Here is a 22,538-nt window from a genome sequence, read left to right as displayed (position 1 = left end):
TCCGCGCACTCAGCTACAAACTACTAGGCCTCTGTGCACTCAGATGCAGAGCCTTCTCCTACTCTACGACGTAAAACTAGACTTTTCTCCACACATATGACTCAATTTGTCATCCTTTTCGTCATTAGATTGATGTCTTAACTACTTAGGGCCTCGTTCTATTTATACAATCCCATGGTCTGTAGACCACGGGTAGATCTCTATAGGTGACATTACATTAACATAATTAAGGGCAGACAACCATATGAATATTTTACAAACTACATGCTTCGCACCCACAAAATGCACAGTCTTTACATCGGAATTACAATCTTTGACCAAAATCTGGGCTCTAAGCCTCAAAACTTCCTTGACCTAGGTTCAGAGTTATTTAGCCAAACAAATCCCTACACTACTAGCCCTTTTGGCATCAGCTTGTGGAGCATGGACTAAAGTCTCACCCGAAGCAATATGGGGGGATGCTGGAACCAAGTTTCCACACGCTTGAGATCTCTGAGATGTTGGTTTAGTCCACCTATGTATGCCTTCACACAGGTAGTTTCGCGCATTGTTCTAACCTTTAATACCTTCACGATATGTTATAATATTCTTTCACACAACCCTAACCAGGGGATGAGATGTTTCGCGTTGCTATGGCAACGAACTGCAATATTTCCCCAAACTACACCACGTATCTTACTTATCTTCTTAAGAAATCTTATTTATCTTCGCGTAAATAGTTATTCTAACTTGCGTTCACTTAATCAACAGAGTTATACACATTCACACATCATATAAGCATTAAAAGTGCAATTTATATTCAATGTAACAGATGCATAAAATAGAAACAAATACATAGAAATGGTAGGAAACTTCTCTTTATTAATACTTCCAACTGTTACAGACACGACTCACCCTACGCACTTAGTTGTAGGGGTGCACACACTCAGCTACAAACTGCTAGGCCTTTGCGCACTCAGCTGCAGACCCTTCTCCTACTCTACAACCCAACAATAGATTTTTCTCCACAGATATGGCTCAATTCTTCATCCTTATCGTCATTATATTGATGTCTTAACTACTTAGGGCCTCTCCCTATTTATACAATCCCATGGTCTGCGGACCATGGGTAGATCTCTACAACCAACATTACATTAACAAAATTAAGGGCGAATAACCCTATGACTCTTTTACAAACTTCGCACTCCATGCCCACAAAATGTAGAGTCTTTACATTAGAATTGAAATCTTTGACCAAAATCTGGGCTCTAAGCCCCAAAATTTCCCTTGGGGGATCTCGCACCCAACAGATATGATGGTGGTATTACTCTATATATTTGTAGATCCTTGACTCTAAAAGGGTTGATCGATAATGTAAAGAGTTGGACCTTATGTAATATTTTGATCCTATTAACATAAAATTTGTAGCAACTCTATATTTTTACCTGAGATTCATGTCATGGCTTTCATGTGTTCTTTCCATGTTTTTTTTGTTTTACATAGTATTTTGATTACTTATCAATCTTATCAAACTACTCCAATTTCCTTCACTTACTATGTATGACTGTGGATGTTAATTTGATATTAGTTTTCAAGCTAGAGATGCCTCAACTTCCATTAAACACTTTTGTTGGCCATAATTTGTTTTAATTTGATTCCATTCCCAACAGTGGTAGTCATCACATTTTCCTTCACCTGTAAAACCACATAAAAGAATCATAGTTAGTCATATGTAGTTTGAGTTGTTTTTAAGTGAAATTGATAAATATTTAAGAGAGCCCTCTAAGATTAGAAGGGCTAACTTTTAGTCCAAGTGTTTTGAAATAGTTATGATGGGTTGAAGGTTGATACAACCCAATTCTATTAGTTTAGTGATAACATTTTGCTACAATTGCCAGGAATTTGAAAGTGTTTATTATCCTGGGTGATTCTTTTCAAAGTAGTTGAGCTCTTGAAGGTAGTAGGAGATCAGAGATTTCAAGGTTGTACTTCTACCTTGGCAGCTTCATTGACTTTTTCAACTTAAAGGTTGCTCCCAAGAATATTTATACGAGGTGTTAGGTTCCTATACCAATAGGTTTCATTTTTCATGATTGACAGTGGAAGTGCCAAATATGTTCATCTTTGATGCTGCAAAGGTTCCATATTTTGTATACAGATAGACAGAATTAAAAAATGTGAAGAGGGTATGCCCTAAAAGAATTATCAAAGGGCAAAAAGAGTAAATTGGTCAGAAAGAAAAATAAAAATGAACCCCAAAGAAAGACCAGGAAAGTGGCCAGTCAAAATGCCACTACTATCTTATTTGCAAGTCCACAATGTGCAAGTATTGTTGTTATCACACTTGACGGGTGGCCCAACAATTCAATCTGGACCATGCCATGTTTAAATTGCTGTTGTAGAATAGAGAAAGAATGTTTGTCCAAACAGTTCAAGCTTGGCAGATGAGTAGTTAGGTAGAGAAAGTAAGGAGCCCAACTGCTTAATCTGGGCCCTTGGAAGAGATAAGGGTAGATTTAGATAGGAGGGCAGTCAAAAGAAAAGAGGATAATCAGGGTTTGCAAGTCTAAGTGCACCCAGTCAAAAGGAAGAAAAAATGTTAGGTGTATTAGGCTGGGTAGGTAGTTTGAGGTTGCAGAAGCAAGGTTTTTGTCACTTATGGTACTGTCAAGGAGAGCTCATCTCATCAATGACAGAAATGTCAAAGCAGTTGGCTGATTACACAACTATGGAAGCATGTCTAATTCCCCTTCACTCCCCCTAAAAAGTCTCTTACTAACATCCCCCTAAAGGACCTTGGGATCCGCCCAACAAGTCCTGCTTTCACTGCATCTTTGTAAAATACTAAATCAAGTTTTAAGCTTTTCTCAAGGAAAAGAAGCCACATTTCTTGTGTAAAAATCCTTCACTCCTCATACCATTCACTTCCTTTATCTAAGTTTCATTCTATAAACTTAGCATCGTCCCCTACACTTTCACTCCACAAAGCCATATTAACTTCTAATTTTATTATTTAGCTCCCTAAGCTATGTTCCCACCCCTAGTTCTACAAAAACTATGTAAAAACCCCAAAAAAATATTAAATAGTCTACCCCTTGGCACCATAGCCATAAAAACAAAGTTAAGGAAATGCTAGGTCCATTTGGGGCCTTAGCATTAGCCTTCCGCGTCCTAACCCTGGAGTTAATTTAACCCCTCGTTAAATTAATAACCACTGCCCACCCCTTTACCCATAAATCTGACTTTTTTACCCTCCGCGCTTATTATTTAAGGTTTTGTTTAAATGTTTTAATTAAACATTAAACTATACTCCGCTGGCGCATAACCTCATCAACCTTCATTAACCAAAGTTTTCAACCCCCCCCCTGGCGTGCATTTAAATATTATACCCGGCGGGTCCCACGCCTAACCGTCCGTTGCTCCACTTGCCCCGCCCGCCGTCCGATGTTCCATGCCGTAGATCTAACGGTGGGCGGTCGATTTCAAATCCCGATCCGCCGGAGGTTAGCGTCTGGGGGATTGGCGGTTTTGCTGCCGTACCCCCGCCACGCGTCATCCTCCCGGCGTGTTCGGAGGCCCCCTCCCCGATACCGCTCAGGCCCAAAGGTGGTGTGGGAGGAAACCAGAAACCACCCTCCTCTAATGACGTCGCCACTAACGTCACCACCGCGTCAGCCCGCCACTGCCCCGTGTCACTGCCACCTCACCAGCTCATGACCCCGCCCCACCAGTGTGTCCTCTGCCACGTCACCGCATGAGTCAGCCACCACGTCATCGCGTCGTACCCACTACCCACCAAATGACGTCATGCTGACGTCATCTCAAAAAGCGCCAAAAAGCCCCAAATTTCATAAAAATGCCCGAATTGACTGTTTTCATTCATTTTCATTGGTCAAGTTTGGAGAGCTACGCATGCTGTTTTATGTCATTTTACCACCAAAGTTCAAATTCAAGCAATCACGCCGCTGCTGCCTGCAATTTCAACTCCATTGTTCGTCATTGTACCAGCTCAACCACCCTCGGCGACATAAAAACCAGGTATTTGCCCGAATTTCACCTGTTAACCCCTGTTTTCGCCGTTTTCTCCATTTCAGTTGCTTGAAACTCTGCAAATTCCCAAACTAAAGGCACTCATACACCTAAATGCTGCCTAAAATTCACTGATTAACCCCCTGTTCGAAGAAAATCTTGTGAACCCGCGCCCACTTGCAATTTCACCATTAAAAATCGTTTTTAAAGTTCGTGTTGCCGGCAGAATTTTCATACTGTCGTGCATTGTCCCCTTTTGCCTAAATTCCTCTGCAAAATTCCTCCTATTTGGCTCAAAAAGGACTTTCTCATTCCCTCTGCAATTTGCCTCGCAAGCTTATCAACCCAGTGAATTCATCAAAGAGAAGAAAAGCCTGTTTGAACCCAGCAAAATTTGCTTCTTTGTCATAAGCTACAGACAGTGAAGACTACTGCCTCATTTCAACTCATTTTACAGCTCCTTTGCAAATCCTCACAAGCAAGTTTTATCAGTCTGTTGTTGCTCTAATCTTCATTCCAAATATAAGCACAAAAAGACTTCAAGATGGCCACTCCAGCAGCTTTAAACATTACTCCTATCAATCCACCCAACAAAGAGCTTGAAGCAATGCCTCTAGCTGATAAGGATTACCTCATTCAGGATTTGGTTGGGGACAGGAATCACTTGCAGACCTTCTGCCAGTTGAGAAACAGTTATTTAAACAACTGTGACATGTATGGCATATGGGAGTCTAATTTGCCTTTTTACTTCCTTCCTTCTGTTAATATTTTTCCTGAGATTATCCATCTATGTGCTGAGAACTATGATCCAACCCAAAGAGCTATCAAGTCTCCATCTGGGAGCATACTCTTCCATATCACTCCTGATTCCATTAACCAAATGCTAAATTTCAAGTAGACTCAGCTTCTAGTCCCTTTTTCTATGAAATACCTGTTGGATGAAGGCTCCAAGCTCTCCAGCTCTGAGATTGCAAGAATTGCCAAGACATTCATGAGGGCAGACCGCCAGCCTACAGAAACACCTCCATTCCTATATGTCAACTTCAATGAGGTGGGCAAACTGCTTGTAGATATGATTTCCTCTGTGCTCGGTTTTAAATCAAGTGAGCACATTGATGAAACAGTGCTGGTCTTATTGTCTGCATACAGTCCAGGACAGCCCTCTGCTGTCAAGTACAACTATACCAAATTCATTGCTAATAAAATGCATGACCAACTAGTGAAGCTGGATAGGGAGGGAATCTTCAAATATTCATCATATATCTATCATTTGTTCATGTATTACCAGTCTGAATGTTTCCAATGTCCCATCAAGAAGTTGGATTCAAAGGGTGAAAGAAGGTCTGCTATTTTTTGGTCATCAGTCTTCCATCAAGTCCAAGACTCTCCCTACTCTTACTGTGAGTTCATTGACCAATTTGTTTACCCAGTCTCCTGTCTCTTGAAAAGAAATCCTCCTCCTAGATTATCTTATGACATGCAAAAGATATTGCAGTTGTCCAAGAATTACAAAATAGGTGATTGGTATCTCTACCAAAATCACACTGTCATTAGAATCTATGGCTGTGAGCTCTGTCCTTACAGGCTCCCAAGATATGTACCAATGAGACTGTTTGCCTTGGAATACTACAGGCAACTCATCAATTCAGATCTCACTCATTTTCATAGTGCTAAGAAGAAAGCTCGCCTGAAATTTAAAGACCATCTAGGCCCCTTTATTATGAACAAGAAAGAAGGTTGGCAAGATGCTGACCAAATATTGAAGGAGAAACTCATGTTGAAAAGAAGTTTTTGGTAGGTCCCTTATGACCCGGATGGCTTTATCAGTGCCAAAAGAGTTAAATATAAGCTGACAACATATGAACATTGCAAAATTCCACACATTGAACAATTTGCTAATTAAGATGAGTGGGTGCAAGGCACATTAGTTGAAGAACTCACTCAAGAAGAAATAATGGAGCAAAATGTCAAAGATTTAGAAAAAACTCTTGACTTGGATTCTTAGGTAACATTCAAATTGCCACACCAAGTTGGAGAGGGCTCATCCACTGCTGCAACTTCACAAGCTGCCCAAGAAGCATCTACATCAGCAACAGGTACAGCAAAAGGAAAGGAGGTGATGGATGCAGAGCAAGAAATGGTTACAGAACAACCTACCACCTCAAAGGAGCAAACTCAAGAACAAGCTCCTCCACAGCAAACAGAGGCACTGCAAGTGCCAGCTTTACAAACTCCTGCTAATGAAGAAAGAGGTAAGAAGCGAGACCGAGAAGACTCCACACCTGCTAGTGGGTCTACCCAGTAGCCCGAAGCCAAGAGGCAAAAAGTTGATCCTCCAGTTGAGGAGGAAATTAGTGAAGAGGTCCTAGAAAGTCCAAGGAGAGAAAGGGAAGCAAGCCAGCAGACACCTACTAGCTCTTTCCAGCAAGAGCAAGAGAGGCAGCATGGCATGGAGGTATCCTCCTCAACACAACAAAGCAAGCGACCACCTGGTATCAAAACTGCTTTCATGGAAATCAAAGCCCAAAATGAACTGTTAAGAGTACAACTATATGATCAGTTCCTCAAGGCAACACCTGCCAAACAACAAAGATTGATGGCAACTTATGATTTCAAAGAAGAAAAAATGATTCTTAGCCATTTCAAGCCGAAGATACAGCAGCCACAGTCAGCTGCAGATTATGTGAAGACAAATTTAGAGGTCCTTGCCAAGGACATTCACCCCATGGACCAAATAGAATTGCACAAGCAAACAGGTGAGATGGTCTATGCCACTCTAGCAGATAAGGCCATGCTGGCCCATGAATTGAAGGAATCTTTGAAGAATACAAATACTCAACTAGATTTGGAAAGAATGTCCTCCTCAGCCAAAGATAACAGAATAAAAACATTGGAGGACATTATTGTGGACCTGGGACATGATCCTAAGGATCCTAAGGGTGTCAAAGCCCTTATGAAGAAAAAAGAAGATGATATTGCTGCCCTCAGAAAACAATTGAGGTTGCCTCCTACTATGCACCCTCAAACTGCAGAGCTGGTACAAGAAAAAGATGTTGAGGATACAATGGATCTACTGATGAGGATGAACCAAAGAATAATTCAGATGGAGGAAGAATTGGAAAGAACAGTCCAAGGCAAGCAGGGAGAGTCGACCTCCCAGCCACCTCAAACAGTTCCAACTGATGTCCCTGTTCCTCCTACACAAGTAGCAAAAATCCCTCCAGTCATCCCAACAACCACAGCAGCAGTAACTACAACAACACCTGAATCTAGCATGAGCATGGAAGAAATGATGAAGGTTGTCAAAGAGCTAGAAGTTCAGGCAACAGAAGTAAAAGAGGCCAAAGAAAAGTTGGCCAAGCTGGAGGCAAGCTATGACAAATCGAAAATGACAGTAGCTGAGAAGCAAAGAGAGATAAAAGCTTTGGACAACAAGGTAAAGGCCTTAGAGAAAGAGCTGGATTTAGATAAAACTCTAGCTGAAATAAAGAAGATTTTGTGGGCCAAAATCAATCAGTCAATCACTGACCAATGGCGGTCAATTCAGGCTATATATGAATAGATTGAGTTAATAGGCCTGGCCCAGTTTGAAAATCAAAGAGCTAGAGCAGCATTGGGAGGTATGCCTGAACAGGCCAATAAGATGATCAATTTTTTGAACAAACATACCAAAGAGGAGCTTGCAGCAATGAAAATCATGAGTAGAATAGATACCATATTGACAGCAAAGAAGGTGTTGACCTTAAGAAATTTTGTGCAAACTCTGGAAAGGAAATGTCATGAAATACAAGTAGATATAAACAATTTCAAGCTGAAGCTTGCAGCATTGCAAAGCAGGGGATTGCCCAGCTTGTTGACCAGCGCTGGAAGACTGCTGACCCGAGAACAATATGCCACCAGGGTGAACAATTATGTTACAAATCAGATTACTGCATCTTCAAGTTCCCCAGCAGAAACAGGGCCTCCCTCTGGACAAACTCTCTATGACAAATTAGAGAACTTATTTTACATTGAGCATGAAATCAATCATCTGTTTGAGGTCCCACCCAATTTTTATAAATACATAGAAGCTGATGAGACACTCATAAAAATACAAAGACATCAGCTACCTCCTGAGGATTGGTGGCAGGCAATGCTGGAAATTTTGCCCAGGTAATTTCGGTCTTTTTCCTCTTCTTTTCAGTGTCGGATTTTGGTCAACCACAGATCATCTACAGGTCAGCAGAGTTGAGTACGTAGGCACTGGACAGAGCATGAAGACAACAGGTACAGTAGGTCAAAGCAGTGACTCAATAAATCACTGAGACAGCAGGCCCAAAAAAAAAAACAACGCAAATTAAAAGCGCAGCCTCAGCCGACTCAGTTGATCCCAAAAGTCTAAATTTTCTGACAAAATGGACAGCTAGCAAGCTAATACTTACTGCAGTATTTAATTCTTCAATTACTTCCTTGGAAGAGTTGGTGATGTAATTTATTGCATGAAGACTCATCATCTAGATATTTTGTATCTCATTTTTGTATATATACTTCCCCATAGAACGTATTTTGGGTTGGTGATTTTCCCTCTAAGACATTGCACTGTAAATTTTCAGAATTTCTAATACAAATGGCTGGTGAAGTTCGTGGTCTCTACACTGTCTGGATGTGAAAGTAATGAACTGCGTTCTGCTACATAATTCCTGTGTCTTTTAATGGAACAATAAGTTTTCCTAAACCGTGTTTTGTCTTTTCTATGTTTACAAGTTTCATATATGTTTCATGATCTTAGCAATAGAGAAGAAGAATAACTCAGGACTTGTTTGAATACACCCTGTGCTCAATCTCTGTGTCTAACTTTGTTTTCTTCAAAATTGGTCATAAATATGAATTCTTAATTGCTCATGTTTGCACTAATTTTCTCATTATGAATGTTGTTTAGGAATTCTTAATTTCTCCTAGATAATATTCTCACACTTTCCCTCTATCAGCATAGTGAAAGATCCTTGACTGCCTTTCATTCCCTGATTTCATGCCATCATTTCCCAGATTTGAAAAATTGTTCCATAGATGCCTGTCTGGCTCTGTAGCATTACCTTTTCCCCAAGAAATACTTTCAGCAGTACACCATCATTGACTCCATTGCCCAATAGTTTAGACTGTTCTGAGACTACATCCCAGTTCTGCCTAAAATCATCATCCAACCAAATTTAAAACAAAACCCTGTACATCATAACTAGCCTAAAATTACTCCAAAACAAATCTAAAATATAAAGAGAGAGCCTTCTCTGGTTGCAGGTAGGCTAGGACTTGTAGCTAAAAGATTGGTTAGTGGTTACCTCGGCCGTATTCCCTTAGGAGCCAGGGAACAACCTGAGCGATAACACGAGGATCAATCTAGATCAAAATCCACCAAAGATAATTGATGATCCAAAGAAAATTCTCAAAGAAATTGGTAGCTCATCAAAATCAGGTACCCCTCGTCTTTTTAGGTCTTTGTCTTTACCCCTTGGAGGTGTTAGAAGTTCTGAAGGCATAAAATTTGATGAAAGGTTTGAGAAAAAACGTTTTCGGTCTAAATCAGAAAATGAATTAATAGAAATTGTCCTAGATCTAAAATTATTAGGAGTAGATACCACAACTATTGTTTCCAAAGAAGAAAAAGAAAGGTTTTTGGAAACTGTCACATCAGAATTATTATTAGAAAAATATTCTTTAGAGAAACTAAGAGAGCTTGATCCTTTTGAATTCTTGTTGAAAAGAAGAGGTGGTATCCCTTTACCTGAGTTGAGTTCTTTTATATCTGAGTTGAAGATCCCTGTAACTCATTTTCCTACAATCACCTCTTCTTTTACTACCACTCATACTAGTTTGATAACTACCCCACTAGTTGTGGTGTCTATTAGTACATCCCCTATTGTTACTTCTACAATGGCATGAGTTCCTCCTCCTCCACCTCCTGTAGGCCCTGCTAGATATGCTCCCCTTGTCTTACCTACTCAGCTTCATGATCTACCACAAGGATATTCCACTAGAAGAAAACTTTTAGAGGTGAGGAGGGAATTACTACAGAACAACATGTGACAAATTTAATGATTTCATAGACATGGAGGAAGTAGAGGATGAAGATGTTAAAATGAGATTGTTTGTACAAAGTTTCATTGGTGAAGTCAGAAAATGGTTTAAAGATTTAAGCCCAAGAAGTACACAGGATTGGGATCAATTAGAAGACACTTTATTAAGGAAATGGGGGAGTAAGGTGAATCTTGTTCAAGAATTGATTGAAGATAATAACTTGAAGAAAGAAAGTAATGAATTAGTTCAAGACTTTACAGAAAGGTTTAACAAAGTGCAGAATTCCATTCCTGCTCATATTAAACATCCCCCAGGAGCTGCTCATTTGCATTATGCTGAAGCTTTTGATTATGATTTTCCCATTTTGGTAAGAGAGAGAGAATCTACCACTTTGGTTAACATGCAAAATGATGTTGTTAAGGTGGACGTTAACATGGGCGCAAAAAAAAGGACAAAGATTGAGAAAGAAAGAGTAAAGGAGGAAGATCAACCTTCTTTATCTTCAGATGTAAGATTTGATAGCATGATGAAAACCATGGAGAAAATTATGGACAGACTAACACTCGGTAATAATCCTCTTATTGCACAACCAAAACCACATATAAGAAACCCTAATTTTAGGAGAGTTCAGATTAAATAGAGAACCAGAGAAGAAAGAAACCATCCCAATCAACAAGTTAGGCATCCTTTTCAACAAAATCTAATTGATGAAGAAAAAATGCAACCATTAAATCAAGAAGACATCATCCATTGTTTAGATGAGGATAAGACAAGGATGTTTTTAACAAAAGAAGAACATTATGAATCTAGTAATGACATGTGTATTGACGAAATTGAAAAAAAGCAGATTACCTAAAAGGATAACAGCATGCCATTTTTTAGATGCAAAAGCAATATAACTTGAGGAATACGAATGTCCCTATATTTGCTAATAAGAATCAACCTAAGAAAGAAGATGGTGCAAAAATTCCTAATCAAAAGAAGGATGCATCTGGGAAAGAAATTGAAAAATATCAAAAGAAAGATGTTCCTGGGAAAGAAATTGAAAAAGTTCAACCAATTTTTAACCTTGAAAATGAGATTTCAAAGATAAAAATAGTTGTCCCTTTTGGAGAAGTATTGAGAGTTATAGAATACATAAATCAAATTGTGAAAATGCTTAATACTCAAGATAAATCCTCTGATATTCTAAATCTGCAAGAAGATCACCCTACCATTTTCTTAGGGCCAAGAGTGGAAGACGAACAAAATGAAGAACTACCACCTTTCTATGTAAGTTTAAATATTCATGACATGACATTACACAACTTTATGTTAGATTCAAGAGCATCTCACAATTTGATGCTAAAGGTCATCATGGAAAGATTGGGCTTGGACATTACCAGAACTTACAAAGATTTATTCTCATTTGGTTCTAAGAGGGTTCAATGTATAGGCTTAATCAATGATGTGGTGGTTGGTTTAACTCAAATCCTTGCTAAAATTGTACTAATGGACATAATCATAGCATATATTCCAGCGAAGTTTGGTATGTTGTTGTCTAGATCATGGGCTACTAAAATCAAGGGAACCATGCAAATGGACATGTCCTATTCCATTATCCCTGTTTTTGGTGAGCAGCTAAGATTATTTCAAGAATCTATAATGGCATATATGATCAAAAACAAAGACAAACCTCAAAATTTCCCAATTTATGCAATGGAAACAGAGTTAAGATCCTCTATTATTTTCAATGGGATAATTAATGAAGCGGAAATCAAAAAACAGAAAACCAACAAGTTGAATAAATTGATAGAGAAGGTTGGTGGCACATGATCTTTGATGGTTCTGCTGGAAAAGATGGATCTGGTTCTAGCATTTGGATAATAAGCCTAAGAGATGAAAGTAAGCTTTGCTCTTACAAGCTAAATTTTTATTTCACCAATAACATGGCAGAATATGAAGGTTTGGTTTTGGGTTTGGAAAATTTAAAGAACTTAGGTGCTAAAAAGATTTCATTTTTTTGTTATTCTAAGTTAGTCATCAAACAAGTATATGGCACCTATCAAACCAAAGATGTTAGAATGAGAGCATACAAAAATCTAATTCTTGAGTTACTGGAAAATTTTGAAGAACACAATTTAACAGTTAGGCTTAGAGAACATAACAATATTGCAAATTCCTTAGCTATTTCAGCCAACCAATTTACAATTCCAACTCATTATAGCAATAAATATGAGATTGAAATCAAACATAGACCAACCATTCCCGATAACATAAAAAACTGGCAGGTATTTGACAATGATCAACAAGTCAAAAAAATTTAGGAATTGAAAGAAGAGTTTGAAACTACTCAAGTTGACTAGCAGAATATGTTTGCTGAAACCAAAGCTAGTACAGAAGTCATTCAGCTGAAAAACAACTGTATTCCTAAGGGACTGATTCCTCTTGAAAAATTGTTTAACCAGAATGATGTAGACAAGAATCTGTCGTGCTATTCAACAATACCCCCCTCCCCCCCCCCATTTTATTAGCTTAATAGCTAATATTCAATTAATAAATGGGTACCCTTAATAAAAAAACCCTCCAAAAAATAAATTTATTACCTAGGCACTTTCCTTTGAACTTTTAGGAATAAATCAAGATAACGGGTCAAAACCCTTTGAAAACTAGCAATTATCACTTTTTCACATACCCTTAGAAGAAGTGTGTTAAATTCCTTATTAACGAACAAAACTCACGAATTGCGATCAAAAGGATCTCTGCACTTAACTTAGATATCATTGGGATTTTTATTCAAAAGCTAAGACCTAAGGCATTTCACATAAAATAAAGCTCTTATTGCAATCGCATATTGACACTCACAAAGGACGCAAACCCGTAAAGCATGTTGAAACATCCAAGACATGATATTGCAATAGGACAAGTCAACCTCATCGCATCGCATCAATTTATTTAAAAAAAAAAATCCAATCTTATGAAATGCGTGAGCTTCCAAAATGTGATAAAACATGGACCCGGTAGAAGCCAATGTTATAAATTGAGATTTAAGTCTGTCATGTAGTGAAAAGCGCTTTATAAGGTAATAACTCTATCAGACAAACTACGCTCTAAACAGTAAAGGATATCTCGCTTATCTCGCATCTTGCAGAATCCTAATGAACTTCAAGAAAGCACGCAACCAAATGTGCGATAATGCTATTTGTGATATTGCATCGCAATTGCAAAATTGGCATTCTCGTAGCTTAACCCTGCCACCTTAAAAAAATTATTCCCACTTTTGTGATGCGGTACATTAATGAGTAATAAAGGTAGTTATAAGGGACCATTAGTGGCTATTTAATATAGGTTATTGGAATTTCTGTTAAAAAGTGACTCGACTTGATACAATATCTTTTCATCTGTGTTTGATTAAAACTCCTTTCTTGTCACCATTTCAAGTTATCTATATCATTCATTCTAATTGTCATTCTTGCTTTTGTTTATCCGATAACTTCTGCTTTGCTCTGTTTGAGGAAAAATCAACAAGGAGCATCGTCAAAAACAATGGGAAAGAAAGGAAAGACAGTTGCATCTGAGAAATCAGAAATGGTCCCTCCTCTCTCTGATACTACGTGTAGAGAGATGGAGGAACTACAACATGGGAGGCCATGTACAACTTGTTAGAAGAGGATCAACCCAGACCACTGGAAACAAAGGCCATGAAAGATTCTCAGGAATCATCTGATACCTCCTATTTCGAAATGACATGTTCTTTCCTACACCACGTAGTTGCATGACCAAAAATAATCCCATACACAGACATTTTCAAATGGGTAATTGACGAGGTAGACATCATAGACCAAAAATTCAAGAATCACTGGCAAGAGATCATGTGGTTTTTCTAAGCAGATAGCCTATGACTAATGTACCAGTTACCTGAGCCACAAAAGTTTTACAACAAATAGTTCCATGAGAAATTTTCCAAGGAAAATGAGGACCCAACAGACATCACACAGACCTGGACATCAAGCGAAGGCAGCTCAAACAAGATAAAATGGGTATGTACTCTACGACATCCATTTCGCCCCCTCATATTTTCGCAGCAGCAATGATATGTAGATTGTTCGTTAAACCCGATAATGCCAAGTTTTCCCTGGAATGGCTCCCATTTATAGATGCAATAGCAAATGCAAAAAATAATGCACTAGGATCAAATTCTATCAGCCAATTTTTCTAAGGTCAGTACAAAATATAGAAGGAAGATAAATACTTCTCTAAGAATTCTTCCCCCCTTTTTCATGAGTGCTTTTGTAATGGATGCAATTTTTTTTAGTTCTAAATTTCCCTATATGGGATGGAAGTGAACTATACAGGACCCTCTTCCCATTCATATGTACCATAAGATTTTGTGGGAATCTCAATTTCACCCCCATTTTTATAAAATTTGTCAAGGAGTTATGCTACCCATCCATAAAGAAGTGTACAACGGAAATGCCCCTAGGTTTTCTAAAGAGGTCGAGGTAGATATCTTGCCAGTAGCCAGATGGTTTGGGGAAGAAACCTTTACCTACATCAGAGTATTTGGGAGCATTGCTTCACTGCATGTTCTCCCATATTATGTCCTCGACAAACTAATGGCTAGAGAAATAACCTACCAAACATCAGGGGAAAGCAGATTAAGTAGAGGACTGAAAGAGAAGAAGAAGGCCATTTTGCCTACATTTCCATTTCAATGTGGTGCATTTGTGCCACATGATTTTGGACATGCATGCAAAGAAGCAAAGATTATTAAATCTTTGAAATTAGCTACATTTCCTGGAAGGAGGTATGAACCAAATGACACTATTAAGGATTTTACTACTATGTTAAAAGTAAAGCAGTTCACCCACGAAGAGGACGCCTTTGATGACCTCTTCCTATAGGCAAAAACATATTCAGAAGTGTTGCATTTTGCATCGTGGTGATGGTGCTAGACCCGCCAATATGTCAAGGGGATCTCCCCGGTAAGAATTCCCAATTAGACCTCAAACCGTTTGGTGTAGGAATCCTAGCAGTGGGTCGTAAGGTAATGCCTTAACCGCGATGTCGCACAGAGGAAAGTAAGATAACTCTATTAGTAGCAAGGGTGTGACTAATGCAGTGAGTCAAAAGTGTATGAGAGGTTCTAACACATAAAGCGGAGATGAGGGTGAAGGTGAGTTCCAGGTTGAAAGGGATCAATCCCAACTCGGCTAGGAACACACAACACAAAAGGACATGCATCGCTTCTAGCAAAGCAGTCCACTCGGATGCAGTAGTCACAACATATGAGGTAAGATAACACATACAACACTCATGGATCAGTCCAAGACAAGTGCAAAGGTTGTTACAACAAGGTTCAAGTGAAATATCTGTCTGGTGTCCGACAGAATAGTCGACATGGACGGGACAACATTAACAACATGTGCAACGCATTAACAACAAGATTCATATAATTTCATACAAATACTTAAATTAAACAACATATATCATTAAGGCAACCGAGTAGTCCAACTACAATAAGAACATATGCATGAAAATGTGTTGGCTCTTATGATATAAAGAAGTGTAATTCACAATCATACAATACATCCATGTAAACCTACTAGCCCCGAAAGTGGAACGTTACAACCACATCCGCCTGCTCCTCCAAAGAGATGAACTAGCTCAGTGTAGTGGAGAAGCCAAGGCATGTTACAATATTGTCCAAGCTTTATCCAAGATAGTCTTATCAAAAGCTTGGCTAGCCAAAATCTCTTACAATGAGTTATTAGGGACTATTTATAGCAAAGGGTTGGGTGGCCCTTGACATTCCCCTTTGTGACAGTTCAACTACCCTCATGACTCTCCACCTACTCTATGATTATTACATCCAACCATTGAAATTTGACTTACAATTTACATGACTCAACATTACAATGAACATGTACTCATGTGAGACAACATGGCTTGAGCAAGCCTTGCAAGACATCACTAACACTTGGTCCATTGTGACGAGACCAACTCTTTGAAATGCTTGTGATCACGGAGGTGGTGAGCTGATGCCAAGCTTGGTCATCCATGATGGTGTGCACGCACCTCATGGTGACATCTTGTTGAAGCAAACTCTTGCCTCTATTGCAACCGGTGCATTGGTTCATCCCCTTCATCCAATTCATTTCCTAACATGTGCATGGTCTTCTCGGGTATGGTTGAACAAGAAAAAAATGATGCATAGTGTTCATGTTGATCTTCAAGTGTGTGCTGGTGGTCATGCGCATCAAATTTTCAAAGTACATGTTTAGCCCCAGTTGGACTTGCTTCTTGTCTTTGCCTTGGTGAGTGTGTTGAATTCGTTGGATTGCATGCATGCGCTCAACGACATGCATGCCTCTGAATCCCATGCATGTGATCAACAACACTGCTCACCATGTCTTCTCTGTGTCAGTTGCTAGGATGGATCCTTATCTTGTACGGGCACAGTTTCATCCATGAGTGCATGTTGTGTCCACTATTGTTCCTATTCCTATTGCAACTCATTCATCTATCTGTGCAACTTCATGTTCTTCTTGAGTTGCTATTTCATCACATACAACTCCTTCTTTGTTCCATCTTCTCGCTTTGCGTGATCTTCATGTCGTGTCATCGCTTCATAGCCAAAGTCTCCAAAGTTGCTTTCATCATCAATGGACCTGCTTGAGCTTACAACCTTGTTCCGCCTCTGGGTTTTCAACAACCCTCCTCTTGCATTCGTTGCATTTGGTACACTGTCTTTAATTATTGTTCATGATGCTACTCGTTGTGATGCTATTGTTGTCATATCTTGATGTCCTTGTCTACGAATAACTTGATGTCTTCATGGGTAGGCAAGTCCATGCACACTTGATCAACTACATCCCCAAGTGTGCTCTTAATGGTGTCTTCATCTCTCCTCTCCTGGAAACCATTGTACCTGTACTGATGAGAGGCAGATGAACACCTGGGATACCTGGAGACATGGAAACACTCATGGCAAGTAATCTGTCAGTCGAAAACCAAAATGAACATGAGAACTGACTTGCAACATACCTGGGTGCATGATCATGAAGGTTGCGCAATTTCGGTCAGGAGGTTGGGAGACTGACTGCCAAGACTACACAAAGCACAATCTGGGTTGTTGGGAGACTGACTAGATGTTGGAATTTCACAATGAATAATCCATTCTAGCTACTAACTTATGGGATTGTGTAATGCAAAATTGTAGATGGGAAGGAACGTTGGCCTAGGGACAAATTTGCACAATTTCTTGGGCCAAGTAGCCACTGTCCTCTAGAAATGTGAAAAATAGTCTTGGAGGCTACTTCTTGGTAGGAATGCGCAAATCTAGAGAGGAAGGTGATCCTTCCTTCCACAGATTGTGCAATGAAGCCTTGGTGAAGGCAGAGTCTGAGCGAAGGTTGGGTTGACTCGCCCACAGGAACCTGAAAGCAACTAAGACAGTAAATGCATGGTGACACTAAGTGATAGCAGAAGTGATTAACAGTTCATGAAAGACATGAACGAAAGATTTAGAAAATAGATCAACATGCATGTGGGTGAGGCAGTTCGTCGGTTGAGCGAACGTCCATGCAAAATAGTTTCATGCATACAACAGTAGTGGGATATTAATGAAAACTGAAACAGAGCTAGGACAAGCTAGTATATATGTAAATGAGAGTAAGCGTTCAAAGAAATCAAGAAAATAGTACTCCCACAAGAGAAAACACAAAAAGTGAGAGAAATGTAGTACAAGGCATGGGAAGCGGGCTTACCCCAAAAAGGTTGAGTTGAATGTGCCGACTGCTCCTAGATGTGATGTCGAATGTCAGAGCTACAAGGTTGATGTGAGGAAGGAGCTCTGCAGCATTTGGTTGATGAGTTTTGATAAATCGAGGTTGTGACACTCATGCCACGAATCTAGGGGAAGCGATTATTGGTGGGAAGTTTCGAAATTTCTCCTTGCAGGTAACATCCAACTACTAAACATAGATTGTTGAAATAAGGGATTCCTTTGCATGTTGCCTTGGTAGAAGCAACCCTTGCATGCAAGTCTATTTTGCTCAGTCTCGGAGGGAACTGGTTAAATCAACTGCACATGCAAGAGACTGCTCGACTGCTGGAGAAAAATGTGCATTTTTGGCTGGGAGTTGGGTTAGCTACCTAGGATATTTGCACAAATTCTAGGCAGAGCAGCTGAATGATGCACAGATTTGTGCAAATTCTAGGCTAAGTAGCCTTGCTGGGGAAATTTGCACAAATCTTGTTGGGAGTGTTGGCAGGCAGGATTGCACAATCCTGGAGTCCAGCAAGCTACCAAGCAAGATTGCACAATTTCTGGAGGGAAGGTAGGTTTCCCTCCAGAAATGCGTAATTTTCAAGGGGAAGATACTCAGCCTGCAGCTGAACCAAGTCCAGGTGAGTAGCCTATGAGGGGAATGGATCAAGTTGTGACCGACAGGCTGCCTTTGTTCAAGAAATACACTGAAGCTTGTGAACTTAATGAAGCAAGGAATGTTGCTATGAAGGTTGGAATGGAGGCTCCGAAATGCGGCTAAGGTAAAATTTTGGAGGGTAGTTGTAGTTACTACAACACTTGGCGACACACTAGTAGAACTCGAGCTCTTTGAATGGACGTTGTTTGTGAAAAGCAAGTCTAACACCTCTGGAAGTATTGTTTAGTTTTCAAATCATCTTAGTTTCACACTAACTTGATTGTAAGATGTAGCATATGCCAAAAGCTTGGTTGATTGAGACACATTCCAAGCCAAGGCAACACATTTGTTTCGATTGGGGTTGAGGGGTGTATAGGTGCACAAGCAGTATAGTCATCAGAGTCTTAGTTTCATCTATGGTGTTGCTCCACTACCAGGAGGCCTGGAAAGTACCTGGGTGGTGTCACATAGGAACACAAGCATGGCTCTGCTGCAAGTAAGCCTGGTTGGTGCCTTGGTGGAGTTACTTGCATCACCCCCTTGCACATGAAGCCTTTCTCTTCCTTCGCCTTATTCATTTTTCATTTTGAATTTTTGACTTTTCATTTCTTCATTTTTTAGTGTGCATAACACTTATTCATTTCAGAGGCGGAAGAGGGATCCCAACTTATTGAGAGCAGAAGAGGTTGTTCCAGTAGAGAAGTAGTTTATTATATTTTGTGACGTACCTATTAGGGTTTTCCCCCTTACCTTACTTTACTTGATTGAGCTGACAAGGGTTAGCCCAAAAACAATTGACTAGAGAAGGTGACACTAGTTAGCACGCAAGTGTTGTGTTTACACCAAGGTTCACTTCGAACAGTATGTATTTTCCTTTGATGTATCATGGAATAAAAGTAGAAATCTCATCATACAGATGCAAGATGAAAGATAACCAAGTAGTGATAGCTATACAATCCCTCTTGTACTTTACCCAGCTTGCCTCAAGATTCATACATGGTTTCATGCAAAACTAACCTATGAACGAAACAAGTGAGCGAACTAACAATCAAAAAACCAAAGCAAGAGAAAAGAAAAAATGAAAGCGAAGCAAGTAAACAAACAAGCAAGAAAACAAACAAGCAAACAAAGGATGTAAGAAAACAAGCTTGAAAGAAAACAACTGAAAAAAAAACACTACTCCTACTCCTACACTAATGGTACATGGGCTTGATCATGTGAAGTGATACTTCCAATGCAACCATCGGTGCATTGGTAGACCCATGTTGCTAAAGGCTTGGTTCGTGAGCAACCCAATTCTACAAACCAGCAAGCAAGAAAGATATAACAATGAAGACAACCCCACTTCGTGATTTAAATTTCCCACAAGACATAAGTGAGTGCATGTGCATGACGGGCAGTCCACGAAATGATCATGGTGCTGTGTGACACTACATGAAACTTTGAAGCATAAGCACACTCTTGACTGTGACATGCAAGAAAACGAAAGAAGCAAAGATAACTTTCGTCATGCATGAGTACTTGCAATGTAAGACTCCTCCAATGCATGAGTGATGGAATCATGTAGTTTGAGTGGAGGAAGTAAATTCTAAGTGTTAGATTTATCTTGAGTGAATATAGATGAGTGATTAGGAGCCTTGAGTGTTTGAACAATTTCTTGATTGGAAGTGAAACCAACCTTAGGACAGTGAGGGCCTAACATAACCATTAGCACGGGCTGAAGTGCCTCGATGGTCTGTGGGGTTTCAACTTCGTTGACATATGGATCTTCATAGACCAATGGCTTAGATAGATTAACAACAAGTGAACCAACATCGTGATCATATGATGAGGTGAAGAGATCACGACAACTAAGATCATAAAATTCAGGATGTTGGTTGACATCCTCATGGTTTGATGAATCACATAGAGGGCTAGATGAGCAGGAAGGATGTTCACCCTCTACATTTCCAGAAAAAGCAATTGAAAGATAAAGTGTATTTCCAATGAATGATTGGTCCTCTCCATTGTTGGATAATGAGCTAACATATGGTGTGTCCTGCAAATATCAATAATGGGTGCATCCGTGGATGGAGACACACATGTCAAATCATGGATGGTAGGTTCACCAACAATTTTAGGAAAGAATGGAGGGGGCTCGAATGGAAGGGAGTCATCCTTCACCGAGAGTTGATGCTCAAGCTCCCACTCATACTCTTCATGAATGACAACGCATGTTGGTTGTGCAACATCAACTCCGTTAGTGGCTTGTTCCTCATTCACAACAAGTGAAGAGTCTAGAATGGATAAACACAAGACAACATCATCCAGAGGAACACCCAGGTGCGAAGACGAAGGTCATAGAAAAGAACGCATATGAGGACTCGAAGGACTCACAACCAAATATGCATGAAAATTGAGTGAAGTGATGTTGGGAGGGTGTGAAGGATGAACAAGTGTGTGAGCATGATCCTCAACATCACTGGGCAGTGGTGGAGTTGTTGAATAAGAGGAAGACTAATAGTGAGTTGAGACAATGTCCACTTCCACATGATACTGCACAACACCATCAACGAAGAATGTTGAGCAAGGCTTGATCTCAAACTTTCTCTTGGGATAGGAAGATTTCTTAAGGTAGTACTCGAACTAGTCCCAAAGATAAGCAAATTTCATCTAGTTCCTTGGAGCTTGAAACTGCACATCATGGAAGTGCTACCAAAAATCAATAACAGATTCATGCAGAGCCTTCCGTTGTTGTAACAATTTTGAGTTGAGATGGTCTAGATGAAAATGATAGAATGTGTCTTCAATAAGATCACAGAAGTGCTCAAATGAGTTGATCCGAATTGGATCCTAAACACTCTCCAAGTTTTCATAAACCCTTTTGAATTATACAAAAAAAAATTAAGTCCTAGAAAGATCAAGCTATCAAAAAGAATCCTTGTGACAGTTGTAGTTGTGATCAGCCCAGAGCAACGAGGACCCTCGGTCAAGCGCGCAGACCATTGGCCCATGGTTACGCGCGCTGGCACAAATTGGCAAAACCAGAGGCTAATTCAAGAAATGGGGGTGGTTTCTAATACGCGATTAGTGCTAATCATGTATCGTAGGGAATCCCCCTTAGTGAAGGAAAGCCACGAAGCGCCCGGACCTGAAATGACTATGAAATACGAAAAATTAATGCACTCAGTTCTGTAGCATGGGATTCCACAAACCGACAGGATATCGAAAGGCCTCGAGGCGGTACGCAGTTTTGACTGAGTCGCGCCCAATGCCACACATCGAGTGACATGCATCCAGTGGATGAGAGAGAAAACCCCCCGTATCGGATGGGTAAACGTCATGAAACTTACCCGCCCGATATGGATGACGACCATAGGATCTGGGGAGCCCAGATCAATGGCGGAAGCATATCTCGACAAGTGACCAGATTTGGTGAAGTTATGAAGCAAGATTACAGGGGATTTGAAGTCTGACATGGACAGTCATTTGGAAAAAGAGTCTTGATTCGTGGGCAATCTTGAAGCAAACGGAATTAATCGCCATTCAAATATGATTCAAGGAATCTAACACCCAGTTCGTTAGAAAACAGGTGGCCACCTCCCTGCGAGGTGTTACACAGTAATGATGACGCAGAGCAGAGGAGTTCGAATGGAAAGAGGTAGGGAAACCAGAGGGTGAAGAAGCAGAAACGAACAGTCAAAAGAACAGACTGGCATTAAAGCCATGAACTGACAGAAGCAGAGAACAACAACAACAACAACAACAACAACAAGAGAGAGCAGTAAGAAGCTATGAGCAGAGAATAAAAAGTAGAAGCTGAGCTAACCTAAAGGCAGCATCGATCCAAACAAAGCCAGAGAGAGTCAGAGAGTTTGTGTACTCCAAAGAAGGCTTGAGAGGTTCAAGCAAACTCCTCGACATAGGCCTGTCATGCTACTGTGACCAGTAGAGGTTGTGTTCAGTAAGGAGAGTCTCTGTACTCCAGTCCTACTGATTTTTATCTATTAGTGAGACTCGAATTGAGTCCACTGTTGTATAAACTCTGCTTTGAAAACATAATAGAGAGGCCACCACTAAAGGCTGGACTAG

The sequence above is a fragment of the Pinus tabuliformis genome, chromosome X (genome assembly GCF_031772625.1).
Source record: "Pinus tabuliformis cultivar Carrire ecotype Pingquan chromosome X, CPIR1, whole genome shotgun sequence".
In the NCBI taxonomy this organism is placed as follows: Eukaryota; Viridiplantae; Streptophyta; class Pinopsida; order Pinales; family Pinaceae; genus Pinus; species Pinus tabuliformis.
This window is presented reverse-complemented; position numbering follows the sequence as displayed.